Here is a 15621-nt window from a genome sequence, read left to right on the forward strand (position 1 = left end):
AATCCATTATATTTGTCATTTATGGTTGTTTTTAATCAATTGATTTTTCCTTGTGGTTATGGATTACCCGCTTCCTCATCTGCCTAGTAATTTTTATTTTATGCTAGACATTTTATGTAAATAAAATAAATAAAGATAAATTTACATAAAAATAAATAAATAAATAAAATGACATAAAAATAAGTTTTTATGTCATTTTACTTATTTATTTTATTTATATTATATATAAAAATAAGTTTTTATGTAAATTTTATGTCATCAAGGGTTGGATATTTTTATATTCCTCTAAGTGTGTTAAACTTATTCTAGTGACAACTAAATTAATTATGATCAGCATAATTCTTCTAAGTTTTTTTTTAGGTTATTTTAGGATGGGCCTATAGTAATATTTACTCTTAAGTTTATTTTAGCCCTTCTTCTGAAATACGACTCTCGTGGAGTCTCTCCTGATTGTTCATGTGTTCATGAGGTTTTTCTACTTTGGCTGGTGGAAATTCAAATAATTCTCAGCCTGGAAGTAATTTCTGGAAAATGTTTGGCTTTCATATCTCTAGTAATTATTGTCTTTCAGAAAATTTGTCATGCCTAGCTTCATGGGGTTTTCATCCTAACACATATAGATGGTATGTCTCCAGGGACTCCTGTGTAAATTTCTCAAATATGTCTCTGCATATGTCCTGTCTTTTGGGCTCTCTGACCTACAAATTCTATCCTTTTAGGCCTCGCCAGTCTTCAGTCTCTAGTTCCTCAACTCACTGACATTACCTGGCTCCCTTTGGGTTCCTCTTTCTATAGCTGCAGAAATTACCCCCAAGCAGAAGGTCTGCATAATGGGTGGATGTACTTTGTTTCTTTTCTCCCAGGGATCAAAATCATGAAATTCCTGCTATTCAATATCTAAAATACTTACTGCCTATATTTTTTCCGGTTTTTTAGTTGTTAGTATTAGGGGGAAGGATGCTTCAGATCCTCTTATTTCCTCAAATCTAGAAGCAACGAGTTCACTATGAATTATTGTTACTTTTAAAATTCTGTAATTATCTTGTAGCTAGCACCATCATTTTGCATTTTATCTCTTTACATAAAGCATTACTTTGAAAGTGATTAAAAATATAAATATTTAATACATAGCATAGATTTTTTCCAAAAGGTCTTGGTATTTCTTCATAGTTTAGAAAAATATAGATTGCCTTAGGGGGAAAAATGGCAATGACTTAAGGCACTCCTGAACCCCCCTTAACCTCTAAAAGGCCTTGGTTTTGTCAGAGGGATACTAGTTGTCTCCTTAGTTGAGTTTATTTTGTAATTTTTCATACGGCAGTATTTTATCATCTTTACATTCTTAGAAATGTGATTTTGTTTAATGTTCTAAGAGTGGATTTATTTTTCAGGGACCTACTCACAGCAATAGGCTCGTCAGGTGAATGTCTAAGAATTGAAGTTCAGTTTGTTAATTTATAGACCAACCATGAGCATCGAAGTGCCTTAGTCTACATGAGCAGTGCATTCTCTCCCTGTAAGAAACACAACCTAAAGACTCATTTATGAGCATGGAATTTGAGCGAAGTGAATTAGGTCAATCAAAGAGTTGCTGACATCAGGTCATACATTGTGTCACTCATCTGTACGACAAATATTTACTCAGTGCCTACAATATGCCATTACTTTGCTAAGTGCAGTAAACAGGTCAAATGCAGTATCATGCTGTCAGAATTCTTGGGCAAACATTAGAGAAGGGGTAAAAGCAGTGTATAAATCTTATAATAGGCAATGTATAAGGATCTGTGGGCATCTTTGGGGGCTGTGTATCAAGGGAGAAACTAAAGTAAGCTAGAATAGGTAAAGCTCTCTGGGAATGTCATATTTAAGTTGAGATCTAAAGGTTTAACTAGAATTATGTGGATAAAGAAAGCAGAAAAACTGACCTAATTAAGTATTCTTAATATGTGATATTTTTCTCACTGACAGTAGGCAAGACCAGAGTAGGGTATAGGTTTTGGAGTAGACATGAAGGAAGAAAGAGCTAACAGAGAAATCAGTCATCTCTTTTGACTGTGGAACTTTGATGAACACCACTCCACCTTTCCTCAGCCCCACTTCATGCCATCTCACCTCAACATCCTCCATGTACCCACTAACACTTAGTTCATAAATGAAACTTCCCATCCATCTGTGACTTTTGGGGTGAGGTTGAACCATCAAGAGTAGGGATAGTTAGAAACAGTAGTTCTGGTATCCCTCTATGTTAAAGGGCCCCAAACATATCCATTTGTTTAGAGGGCTTGGGAAGAATCAGGACGAATTGTAGCCCTGAAGTGTGATTCAGCAGAAGGCAATAGTTAAGAGCATAACTCTGGAGTTGAAATAATCATTATGTGTTGTATGGCCTTAGGTGAATCTTGGGCCCAGCATATTTGGGTATATATGGGGATAATAATAGTACCTATCTCTTGTAATTATTGTAATATTTAGATTAGCTGATTAAATGAGATTGAAATGAGGTATGTTTAAACACAATGCCTTATTTCTTATTTCTTTTTTTAAAAATATTTATTTATTTATTTAAGAAAGAGAGAGAGAGAGCATGAACAGGGGGAGGGGCAAAGGGAGAAGTGGGGAGAGAGAGAGAATGTCAGGCTGACTCCCCACTGAGCAGGGAGCTGGGTGTAGATTTGGGGCTTGATCCCATGACTCTAAGATCATGACCTGAGCTGGAATCAAGAGTCAGTTGCTTAATCTACTGAGCCACCCAGGTGCCCCCATAGTGCTTTATTTCTAATGAGTAGCTAATAAATGATAGCATTATTATTTTATGCTGCATCAGAGACAATACCCCAAGAGACTTGATAGAAAATACTTCAAACTTATTCATTTGTTAAGCAGTACACAAATAAGCTTTTCCCCTCCTCTGAACTACTTTACCATAAACATATCTAGAGAGCTATGTAAAGATACCTGGCACCTTAAGTGGAGACACTGGAAAAACACGATCAAGGAGCTTCACTGATATGGAAAAAACCAACATTAAGTGATAAGGGACATTTCCATAGTGTCCTTTGGACCTTTCAAGATGAGTAGGCATTTTTAAAAGAAAAAGAGAATGTGAGATGTTTGCCTTTTGACCCAAAATTTATTGAACAGAAAAGGCTCTTATATTTATTTGGTTTTTATATCTTTGATTTCAATTAAGTAGCCTTAAACAGAATGTCCCTTTATTACAAAGTATTTATAAATACTTCTGTTCTTTTCACTGAAGAACTTATTTTTAGTTATGCATTTTTATAAGTTGATTACATCCTTTATTATATTTAATTATTTATACATGTCAAATTTTTCATTTATAAAGTTGAATGACATTTTGTTTCAACTGTAGTTGCTTTTTATGTAAACATTTTACAGCAATTGTAACTGCTTTGCTGTTTTGTTTATCACAGAGATATATAGTTTCTTTAAAATACATTCGTTTAATTTTTGAAACAGGAATCAGTTTTAAAGCAAATTAGTAAATATCGGTCCAGATGTTACATGAATATGTCAAAAAAAAGCAAGTAGAAGTTTGGGAACATTGATCTTACACATACATCCTCATAAAAGCCATGGTCTGGCAGTGGGATAAGATATTGGAGTCTTGTTGGCTGAGAAGCCTTCACATATGGACATGCTTGGATGAACACTGCCAACATTTGCCTCTCATAGTTTTTCTTATTCAAGCTTTCATGAATGACCAAGTCTATCCTTCTTCTGAGTGATGTGTCAGTTCATTTGGGTCACTCCCCAAAATTTCTGGCTTGAGGTGGGGGGGTGGGTAAAGAAGGGAGTGTCAGTTATAAACCAGTTTATACATTTTCTCTGATCAATTATACAATGATTTTATACTTTATTACCCCCGTATTTCTCATATAGTGAGGAAAGTTTCATTTTTTATCAAGGGCAAAATGTTGGATATACTTAGTATTGTGGATGTATTTCTATTCTATCACATTTTAAAATAATATAGTCTAACTTTGTAGGATTGTGGACTCTAATCTCTAATATAGATTTTTTTTTAAAATAGCATTTTCATGGAAGCTTCTTGGCACACAATTTAAGATAAAGACCCTCACCAGGTGAGAACTAAGTTGTTTTTTAGGAAACAAATTCTGGTAAGTAAAAATAGGAATCTGATGTGAGTACTAATCCATTCAAGGGATTAGTTCACCTTCTGAAAAGTGGACTTGGAAATTTGAGCATTGGTTCTAATTTCTGAGCGTTCTCTTTCAAACCATTAAATTCTTAGTATTTCTACTTCCCCCACCCCACTTTTTTTTAGGCTGGTTAGAGAAAGAGCTGTTGATTCTGACAACTCCTTTAGAGAACTACCTCAGAAATATCTACTTTATCTGCAATTATTTGCTTCAGAAATATTTTCCTTTCATTTATTTAAAAAACCCTTAAATTATTATTATAAAATATTTAGTAGCAATAGATTTATAAACTCTCAATTTATGAGAATTATTTTTACAGAAGCACACACAGAAAATGCCTGCTATTACTAATTAACAATGGAAGCAATTAGAATATAGTGCTCTCCATTGAACCAGAAAAAAGTTTCGGCTTCAGTTTCAGGTCAAATATAAAGAGAAATTAGAAAAATACTGTTGTCATACGAAATCTTAACATCCCTTATTGATCTGTCAAAAGTTAAAATATACAAATATTTATACATAAATAAAATAAGGATTGGGAGAATAAAACTTACAGGATGGAATTATGTCAGAAAACACATATTCTTTTAAAATATCTGTGAAATGTTTACTTGGAATATCCACGTTCACTATTTACAAAAATTAAAAGTTAATTATGTATCACATACTACATTATAAGAAAATACCGATAAATCTCCCAAAGCAGAAAACATACAGGCTGTATTTTACTACAGAGACATAAAATTAGAAATTAATGGCAACAGTTTAAAAAAGAAATGTCCATCCAATTGAAAGTTTAGATACTGTTCTCCAAGTTGTTGTTAGGACAAAGAAAAAATCAAAACAAAATTACACTGTTTTTAGGGGGAAAAAAGCAGTGATACTAAATATCCAACCTTAAGACATGCGTTAAACATTAATTTAGGAAAATTACTATTCTCGAGTGATAACGACTCACTCACTTCAAGGAAATTGAAAAAGAAAATGATCCTAAGGAAAAGAGAAGGGAAGAAGATAGATAAAAGCAAAAACTTGAATTGAGTAAGAATACAAAGAAAAGTGAATTCAAGAGTTTATTTTTCCTGCAGGGAAGGAAAGATACTGAGAATACAAAATTCTGAGAAATATAATAATATAAGCCACAGAGTTATGTAAATAAATTAGAAATTCCAGATTATTTTAAAATTTGGAATATGTGGACAAGCAGGATAGATGAGAGAAAACAGTTGAGGTCTCAGTTCCCAGCTGATTTCACAGATGAGTCCTTTCAAATGTCCAAGGTACAGCTAATGCCAGCACTTTATAAAGTATTTCAAAGTAGAGAAAATGAGAAGGAACAGTTTCCAAAATTATTTTATAAAGAATATTAAATCCTGAAACCCAAGTGATGAGCTAAACAAAACAAGAAAAACAGCCATCACATAAAAAACAGGATCTGCAGGCCTGAATTTTGTGTTTCATTCACTTTTTGATCAGTGGCTGATGATCATAGTGTAATTCCCGGGCTATTTTAATTACTGGAACTTTCTCTAGTACACATGTGGCTGTGCGTCGTCCTTTTCCAGGGTTTGCTAAAGGTTGGCTGGAACTTCATAGCTTGGAGTGCTTTCTCTGTGTATACACAGGAGTGAGTGACTTTGCAAGACTGATGTTTAATACATTAAAATTTCATCCCTAAAATTGGATCCTAGGTCATTTATCAAATCTTGGAAGTTGTATTTACACCTTAAGGAACTGCTTATTTATCATTGTTCTGATTTAGGGTTTCTAAATGACCAGGGACTAGGCAGGTATGTAGACAATGATAAGGGCCATGTAGGAACAGGCAAACTGGAGAATATTACACATGGGTAAACAGACTTGTGGTTAATCAGTTCTAGCTAGCTGGTGCCATTTGGGATGCAGATTAAGTCACATCAGAGATTTGCTTTTCAACAGAAGCCAGAAGTCTGGAATTTTACGAAATTTTTCTGATTTTTAAGAATTCGTAATTAATTCAAATATTTAAAAATTACACTGTAAGAATCACACTGCGCCAGACTGGCAAATGTTAACCCAATGTGTGAACCACAAGGTCACCAGTTTGTAAATTTGGCCGGGTCCATTACCTTCATCTTACATCTGAGAAAACTGAGACCCTGGTATGTTAACTGACCCATTGAAGGAGGTCCCACAGACAGCTAGGGGCAGGGATAAGCCTTGACTCACAGTCGCCAAGACTGTTTACGCTAAAAACCTATGAGAACACACAACCAAGTGACCTGCCAGCCCTCATTCATAAGGGTTAAAACTGTGATGAGTCAAACATTTTTTTTTTTAAAGCCATAATGATAATCCCCATCACAAGCCAAGAGTTGTGATTTATTTTTGTCAAGTTTATTGAAGTGTAATTTATATACAATACAGTGTACCTATTCTAAATGTATGGTGGAGTTTTGGCAAACGAAAACACCACCATGATCAAGGTGCAGGCCATTTCCATCTCCCCAAAAAGCTTCCTCCTGCCCCATTGAGGTCACCATGCCTCCCACCAGGGAGCCCCAGGGAACCAGCAATCTGTTTTCTGTCACTATAGATTAAATTTGCCTTTCTCCGATTTCATGTAAGTAGAGCCATTTCGTGTGTACCCTTTCGTGTCCGTTTTATTTCACTTGACATAACATTTCTGAGATTCATCCATGTTACTGAGTTCATTGTAATGCTGAGGCATAGTCCATTATACGAATAAACCACAATTTGTTTATCTGATCTCCTGTGATGAAAATTTGGTTGTTCCCTGTTTTGGGTTCATATGAAGAAAGCTACTATGAACATTCTTGTGCAGGTCTTTCTGTGGACATATGTCTTCATTCCTCTTGGGTAGATAACCTAAGGGTGAAATTGCTGGGTTGTATGGTAAGAGCATGTTTAACATTATAAAGATATTTTTAGTATATTTTATGAAATATAAATATATATCATATATTATTTCTATGTATTTTTATATATATCACATTCGAATTGTGAGTTTAGATAGGATCTGTGGCATGGCTGGAATGCAGAAACCTTCTTAGCCTTTCTCTGAATTCTCCCATGCTTTCCTCTGAGTTCTCATTGACAAGTATAAATGAATATTTACTGTGCCACTGAGTTAGAATTTTCTTTCAGCAAGGTTCCAGGGAGGAGCAGAAATGGCAAAGAGATCTGAGATCACTCCAATAAAGAGATAGCTAGCAAGGGCCATGGCACAGCCTGTCAGAAAAGGCTTTCCTAGGCTTGTGCCTTCTGACTGGGGCCATTAAGGTCCATGTCAAATAGTGTCCTCCGTCCTCGTTTTACCTCCAAATAATCTTCTCCACAGTCCTGCCTACCTGTTGCCAAAGCAAGTCCAGCCAGACGCCCGAATTTTGTCTGAGAAAGGCTGTCTTAAAATGGATAAGATCCTGAGGACTGCCAAAGCTGAGATTTACCCCAGTGATCAGTGAGACAGTATGCATGAGTTTTCATGCAGACGTGAATGCTGGTCCCAGAGGTGGAATAACAAGTGTGCTAAGCCCAGCTAGTTCATTAAAACTTTCTTGACTCAACAATTTCTCTGAAGATTACTCTAAAGAAAATATGTGTTTATATAGTACCTATCACCTTTTTTTTCTTCTTAAAAATGAGATGCTAAAACCTTTAATCCAAAGGGAAGTCTTAAAAGCTTCAGGATGAGATCACAGAATTGTTTCTCTCCGGGAGTATTTTAGGATGATTGCCATCACCTGGGAGATGCTCCAGAAAAATCCTCCCTAAAACAGTAAACTCCAGATAATACAATAATGTCATCTAATTGGGAAAAAGTCAATACTTGAGTAAAGTCGGAGTTATAAAGATACTTTTTAAAAAAGAAGAGCAGGGTCTTGTTTTTGGTTTATAAAAGCATTTTGATCCTGTCTGGGTGGGGAGAAAGGCAAAACATAGGTCTTTGCAGCACGGAGACGTTGCCATTCTCAATGTATGGTGCCAATGGCAGGCATTACTAATTGATCACAGTTTCTAAAGGACGGTCTTTTTTTTTTTTTTTTCTAGAGTTGTTTAGTAGTGAAATGTATAATGGGGTTCAGAATTTGCTTTTGATACCAAAATTCATTGGTCTTTCAGAAACAAGAGATTGCTATAAATATTTATATAATATATATATATTTATATATTTATATAAATAGAAATACAATGAATAGCTGCCTCTATGTGTGTGTGCACACAGCACATACATGTCTTGGAAAGACAGTAGAGTTCTTTTGAATCTCACAGAATTTGATGAGGCAATTCAGATTATAACATGGTGCTTTTGATTGCAAGTAAATTATGACTGTTAAAAATAAAACAAGGTTCAGAGTCCTCATAAAATATAGAATAAATATCTGACAGAAACGAGCCCTGATATATAATTTTTAGTAACATTGTTCATAGTTGGTGAACAGTTGGTGAACAACATAGTTGATGAATAGTTAACACCAGTTGGATGTTACAGGATATGTTTGGGGAATATTTTCTGCAGATAATTACTGTTAAAGTGACTAACTTAGAAGCACTAAGGAATGTTGTAAAACGTATTAGATACTGCTAGTGATTTAATTTTTAAATATAAAACTCTTACTACTCCTTCTCTGAACTCTGGGTTAGTTCCATTAGAGATTTTTTACCAGTTTTGCAAAATGAGTTATATAAAAAGGGAAAAGAAAATCTATTACCATGCGGAACTACTTTTCTGTGATAACAATGATTTTTGTCTTCCAAAGCTCACTGCAGAAATAAGCTGCCCTTTCTGGGTGATTTAACTCTGTAGCTGTCATTGATCACTTCCCAACCAAATTCCTGTAACTGTCAGAAGTATTACCTCATTATTCTCACGGATCTTATAATTTTAAAAATGTTAGAATTTTAACTTACAAAAAAGTTGAATTAACAAGTTATTATCTGCTTTGTATTTTGTGTTTCCAAATAGGATTCATGATGATTGCCCTAGAACCGCTTAGCTTGGGTCTAAATTCTAGCCTTGCTATTGGTTAGTTTTGTGACTTTAGGAAAGTTACTTACCCAGGCCCTCATGCCTGAGTCTCCTCCTCTGTAAATTAGGGATAATAATAATACTTACCTCATAGGGTTGGTGCAAGGATTAGGGAAGTTTCTATTTGTGAAGTACTTAGAGCAGTGTGTGTGTGTGTGTGTGTGTGTGTGTGTGTGTGTGTGTGTGTAAATGCTATATGAGGACCTGGTAAATAAAATAAATTACATTTGAAATAAGGACTGTTTTGCAAAAAAATTCCAAAATTTGTGTCTTATCCTATGAGTGTTTAATTAGATAATAATTACTTAAAATCAGATTATTTATTTATTTAAAAAGATTATATTTATTTATTTGGCAGAGAGAGATCACCAGTAGGCAGAGAGGCAGGCAGAGAGAGAGGGGGAAGCAGGTTCCCTACTGAGCAGAGAGCCTAAAATGGGGCTGGATCCCAGGACCCTGGGATCATGACCTGAGCGGAAGGCAGGGGCTTAACCCACTGAGCCACACAGGCGCCCTCAGATTATTTATTACTGGTGCAATATGTATTACCTAATCAGTTTTTATTAATATTTTTAGTCAAAATGTATAGATAAAATTACCCATGATCTCATTTACCCACAATTAATTTTAAAAAGTATTCTGATGAAGAACATTTCCAACTTTACAAAAACATTTATACATATATGCTCTTTTTAACAAAAACACTATCATACTTATTTACGGTAGTATGACATAGGCTGTATGTGGGCAGGATTTTTGCCAGTTTAATTACTGTTGTATTTCAGTGTGTAGAATAGTACTTGGTATAGAATAAATGTTCAATAAATATTTGTTTAATGGAAAAAAGTTTTTTAATTGTAATTATAATTGTACTTCATGTATTTGAAGATATTTTAATGGTGTTAAATATTATTCTTCCAATATTCCATATCATTTTTAATGATTGATTAACATCCCATCTGATTAATATAAATATTTCTTCATCTACTTTCACAGTGTTGGACATTATCACTACTTCTTCTGTCTTGCTATTATAAACAAGTAATGTGACGAAAACTCATAGCAAAATTTGTCTTCACTTATGATTATTTTCTTAGAATAACACCTAGAGGTGGTTGACCAATGAATTAGATGAAATTTTAAGGCTTATGACTTATTCAGCATTTATTTAGTAAATATTTACCAAATATCTAAGTTGTGCCCTCTACTAGACACCTGTTTGGGAATACCATGGTGAATTAAGCAGGTATAGTCCCATTGCATCGTATAGTCTAGTGCAGAGTTTGGTAAACTATCATCTGCGAGCTGAACACACCTAATGCCTCCCCTCCCTCAATTCACGAAGTTTTATTGGAACACAGCCACATTTACAAGTTTATGTACTGTCTGTGCCCTCACATTGCAATGGTGGAGTTGAATAGCTGGGACAGAGACTGTAGGGCCTACAAAGCTGAAATATCTGGCCAGTTACAGAAAAAGTTGGCCAACCACTGATCCAGTCAATTTTAATGTTGGCATATTACCCTCCAGAAAGTTTATGTTCTCAACTATAATCCAAGAAAAGTCCTCACATTAACAAGGCAAACATGTCTTCATTTTTGCTGGATTTATTTATTTTTTCTCAAGGAACTCCTTACAGCACAAGTCATCTTCAGTATTTGACATGCCTGAGTCATTACCAAATCTGAAATTAGTCCGATCAGAATTATTGACATTTACTTTAAATGAGAAATATTGGCTGAGCCAGTGTGATTGACTGAGCCCTCAGAAGTTTTATTGAACTTTCCTTAATATGCTCATAGGGACCAAGAAGACTTGAATAACTAAAGCCATCCATATCTCACTGCCTAGAAATAAGAATTTAAAAAATGCTGGATTTGTTGAAAGTGATAGTATGTCATTTTACATGTGAAATCCATTTTGTTTATTCTGAAACTAACCTACATTACCTTAATGACTTATGTAAACGGAAATATCAGTTATTTGATTTTTTTCCCCCTGCACTGGCCTCACACAGGCACGCTAATGATTATTTGTCAAAGTCACACTGTTTGCTTACAAGGTATGAAGGCTTTTTAGACACTATAATGACGGCTCTTGATTCACTTGATAATATTTAGAATAAGCCATAAAAGCCGATCTCTGAATGAACAGACCGCTTTTATTGGCTTTTAGTGCTATTACTGCTGTCATAAGTGGAAAATTGGCCTAATGCGAGCAATACTGCTGTGTCATACTGCAAAACTGCTGCTTGGTTTTATAGTTTATTTCTTCTAACGAAAGTATGGCCAGGTAGAGGGATGGTTCTATCACCTCCTGGGCTGCAGGGCCTGTTCCCACCATGGTCTATGATTCATATGAGGAAAAAGGATGGGTGCACTTGAAGATGGGTGGGAACTTGGGTAATGTCACAGGCCTGTGCTCATTGGTTATGTAAATTCTTGCTGAGTCCCAGTATGTGCCAGTTACAAGGGATGAAAGGATGAGATAGATCAGATTAAGATTAGTAAGAAGATGACTGTTGATAGCCGGCTGGCCAGATTTTATTGGCTCCTCAAGGTTATAAAATAAAATTTTATTGAGATATTACTTATGTATAATAGAGTTCACAAATCTTGAGCATACAGATTGATTTAATTTTTTGTGTAGGCCCAGGTAACCACTACCCTTCAAAATGTAGAACACCTTCAGCACCTTAGACAGCTCCTGTCACACTCATAGCCCCCCATTCCCAGTCAGCGCCTTTGCCCCAAGAGTAACTACAGTACTGTTCTGACTTTTATCACTCTAGATGACTTTTGCCTCTTCTTCATATGAATGGGACCATGTAATGTGTATTCTTTTATCTTTCACTTCATTTGCTGAGTATCATATCAGTAAGATTCATCCATGTTTTTACAGGTACTAGTAGTTCGTTCTTTTCATTGCTGTGTAGTATTTTCGTTGCAGGACTATCCCACAATTTATTTATGTCCTTTATTGTTAGGAGACATTGAGGCTGTTCCCAGTGAGTGGCCATTTTGAATAAAGCTTCTTTGAACGTTCTTGCACATGTTTTTGTGCAAGGGGCGTAACATTCATTTCTGTTGGGTATAAACTTGGGAATTAGAATTGCTGGTTGTACAATGGGATTTTGTTTATTTTAAGACTTGGGTGGATACTGTTAAGTAGTTTTCCAAAATGTACACTCATCAATAACATATGAGAATTCTAGTTGCTTTGTGCTGTTGCCAGTGTCTGGTGTTGTCAGCACTATTGTTTTAATAGATTTAAATGCTTTTATATGTTGCATATATGGAAAATGAAGAAAAATACACTTGGTTTTGGCATATGTTTTCCATGTACTCTTGAGCATGTGTAGATAATATAATATGAGGAATGAAATGAAAACACAAATTTTGGAATCACAGGGATTTAGGTTGACATCTCTATCTCTACCAATTGATAAATGTGGGCCTTGGCAAAGTAACTTATGTTACCTTATGCCTCAGATCCCTCTTTCATAAAGCACAGCAAAACACCCCAAGTCAAAGGGCTGTCATGAAGACAAATGAAATGACACAAGTAGCAAATTAGTGTCTTGGCTTATAGGTAGCCATTTGGGACCTCCTGATCTGTTCTCTTACCTCTCAGATTTCATTATTTGACTCTTCTCAATCTAATAATTAAGATCCCATGCTTCAGAGTTAAACCATATTTAGTTCAATTCTGCCTTTACCACTTAGTAGCTAAGTAGTCTCAGATAGTGCACTTAGTTTCACTGAACCTCACTTGCCTTAAAGCCCCTTTTGTGCTGATTGGGGTGATAAAATGAGACAACATATCTGTCTGGCACAGGGTAAAAGTTAAAAAAAAAAGGGTCACACCAGTGGTGTCAAATCAAATGCAGGAATCTAACTATCAGATGTCTCGATGTCTCGAAGTGTTTATCCATGATGGTTCCTCCCCTTGAAGGATCCTCCTCATCATTACTTCCTGCCCCCCCCCCGCCCCCACAGCTGGGCTCTTTCTTGTATTTGAAACTCAGCTCAATAATTCTCTTCTCTGCTAAGCTTTCCTTGACTTCACAGTTGTCCAAAATTTTTACACTCGTAAGTCACTAGGGCACCTTGTTTGAAATGCAGATTCTTTAGCTCCAGCTATAGAAATTCTGGTTCATCCGATCTTGGGCGGGTCTCATGAAATCTTCAGGCCTAAAAAGCTCTTTGAGTGATTGCAGAGTAGGAGGCTCCTTGACCGGCTTGAATACCCTGTGTCCCCTACATGGCAAGTCCTGGCTTGAAATTGAAGCCCTTCTGGCCAGACACATGACTCAGGAAGATATGTCTATCCACTTAGAATCTGGTGTGTTCTCCTACCAAATTCCCAAATGACCACCTGTATCATTCCTATCACCTAAATTTTATGAATCAGATTATGTTACTTACACGTGCTAATGATTTCTCATTCCTCCTTTACTAAAATCATCTCTCACACAGCCTCTGAGTCTCTCTGGTCTTCCCTCTTACCGTTCAATCTGGCTCATCCTTCATCTTTGGCTTTGAACATGGCAAGCAGTCTCCTGACTCAGGGACATTGCACTTGGCTATCCCTCATGCTAGAAATTCTCTCCCTGTGGGTGTAAACTTGACTCTTGCCTCATTTCATTCTGGTCTCTGCTAGGGTGTGAGCTAATCAGAAAAGCCTTCCTTGACTACCCAATTTATAACCTACCTGTTTCTACTCCTTAACACTTCTCAGCACCAGACATTCTGTATACTTGTTTGTTGATTGCCTACTATTCTCTAAACATACGACTGTTTTTTATTCCTTCCACGGAATCTAGAACCGTGGCTGGAAAAATGAGGTGTTAAGTAAGTATTTGTAGAATGAACAAATCTGCCAAAATTTTCTCACCAGTACAAGAAAGGAAATGGGGAAATAAAAGAGAAGTCTTATAACCTTTTGGCATCCAAGATATGCCTGTCACCAAGACTAACTCTGTTAACGAGACAAATGGAGCAGGAGACTAAAGAAGCAGTTGAATATCCCAATCATCAAGGATTTGGGAGCTAGTGCTTAGAAACCTCAGTAAGATTCTCTCTAGCAATGGCTTTGGGGTGATGAATAATCAAATAATTGGTTCTACTTATCTTGGCACTGATACCAGCACTAGGTGGTCAGGAACACAAGCAGTCCTGTGGCAGGAGATGCCTGTGAATCCCAGCTTTATTAGAAGGGAAGACACTGTACCAGATTTGTAGAAACCTTGCAAAATGATGCAGTACTCTGAGTGATTGCTTTTTGGTTGGTCTGTGTTTTTAATGCATTGTGCCTGGCAGATAGTAAATGCTCGATAATGGTGGAATGGGACCTGGATTTGGCAGTAGCTGAGTCTGAATAGTTACTATTGAGACTGATGGATATCATTATTCTTCCTGGGTACTATAGACATATGCAAAGAACGAGGACTTTGAGGACTAGTCTCAGCCTCTCTTTGTTCCTGTTACCTAATCTGTATAAGGGACGTAATTGGGTCACCCCCTTCTCTCTGTGGGCCTTGAACAAATTAAAGGGATTGATGTTTGGGTCAGGTTCTTTGTAGCTATTATCATGATAAGGGTCAGGGTTTGGATGTCTGAATTTTAAGGGGGTTGTTGTTTAGAGTCCTGATTTCATACAGAGTAAGACAGAGTAAAGAGTATGAGATACTTATTTCTTAAAAAGAAAGAGAAAAGAAGAAGAAGAAAAAAAAGAAGGATCTGAGGAAAATATGGCCAAATGTTAACATCTGTTAAATCTGGGTGGTGAATAAATAATGTATTTTTAAAAGAATGTGTAAAATGTCAAAAATCAAGTAGTTAATATATGTGCTGTTAATAATCTTACAAGATTATTAATCTTAGCTCTGTTTCTGATCCTTGAATATTAGTAAGCCCCCCCTTAAACAGATGGCCTTTACGTAGTCTTTGGGTGGCAGAAATACTGGCTAATGGCTTTTTAATGTCCTGAATAGAACTTGATTTTAAAGCCCAATTAGACTGGTTTTCATGAGTACAACTCTTAAAACTGTCACCTTGTTCTAGTTAAAGTTCCATGAAAGCAAGGGTCATGTTGTGTTTCATTTATAGTTTTTATCTCGTTAGACAGACATAATGAACATTAATGAGCAGGAAAAGTGACAAGGCCAAGATATTTGTACTTGTTCATTCCTATGATTTTTTTTCTCTGTAATTTTGCCCTAAATTTTCTAGGGAGGTTAATTCAATTCTAAATTGTAAACTATCAAAATTTGTATTGACTCTTTATTTATGTTAACCTTTTTGGAAATGAAAACAAAAGCAAAAAAAGCAGTCTTTGAAGAATGACAAACAACAAGAGCAAATGGAATTGGTATAGCTGATCCACATTTTTGAAGTTTTACTGACA

The sequence above is a fragment of the Enhydra lutris genome, unplaced genomic scaffold (genome assembly GCF_002288905.1).
Source record: "Enhydra lutris kenyoni isolate GAN:26980312 unplaced genomic scaffold, ASM228890v2 scaffoldscaffold10, whole genome shotgun sequence".
NCBI lineage: Eukaryota > Metazoa > Chordata > Mammalia > Carnivora > Mustelidae > Enhydra > Enhydra lutris.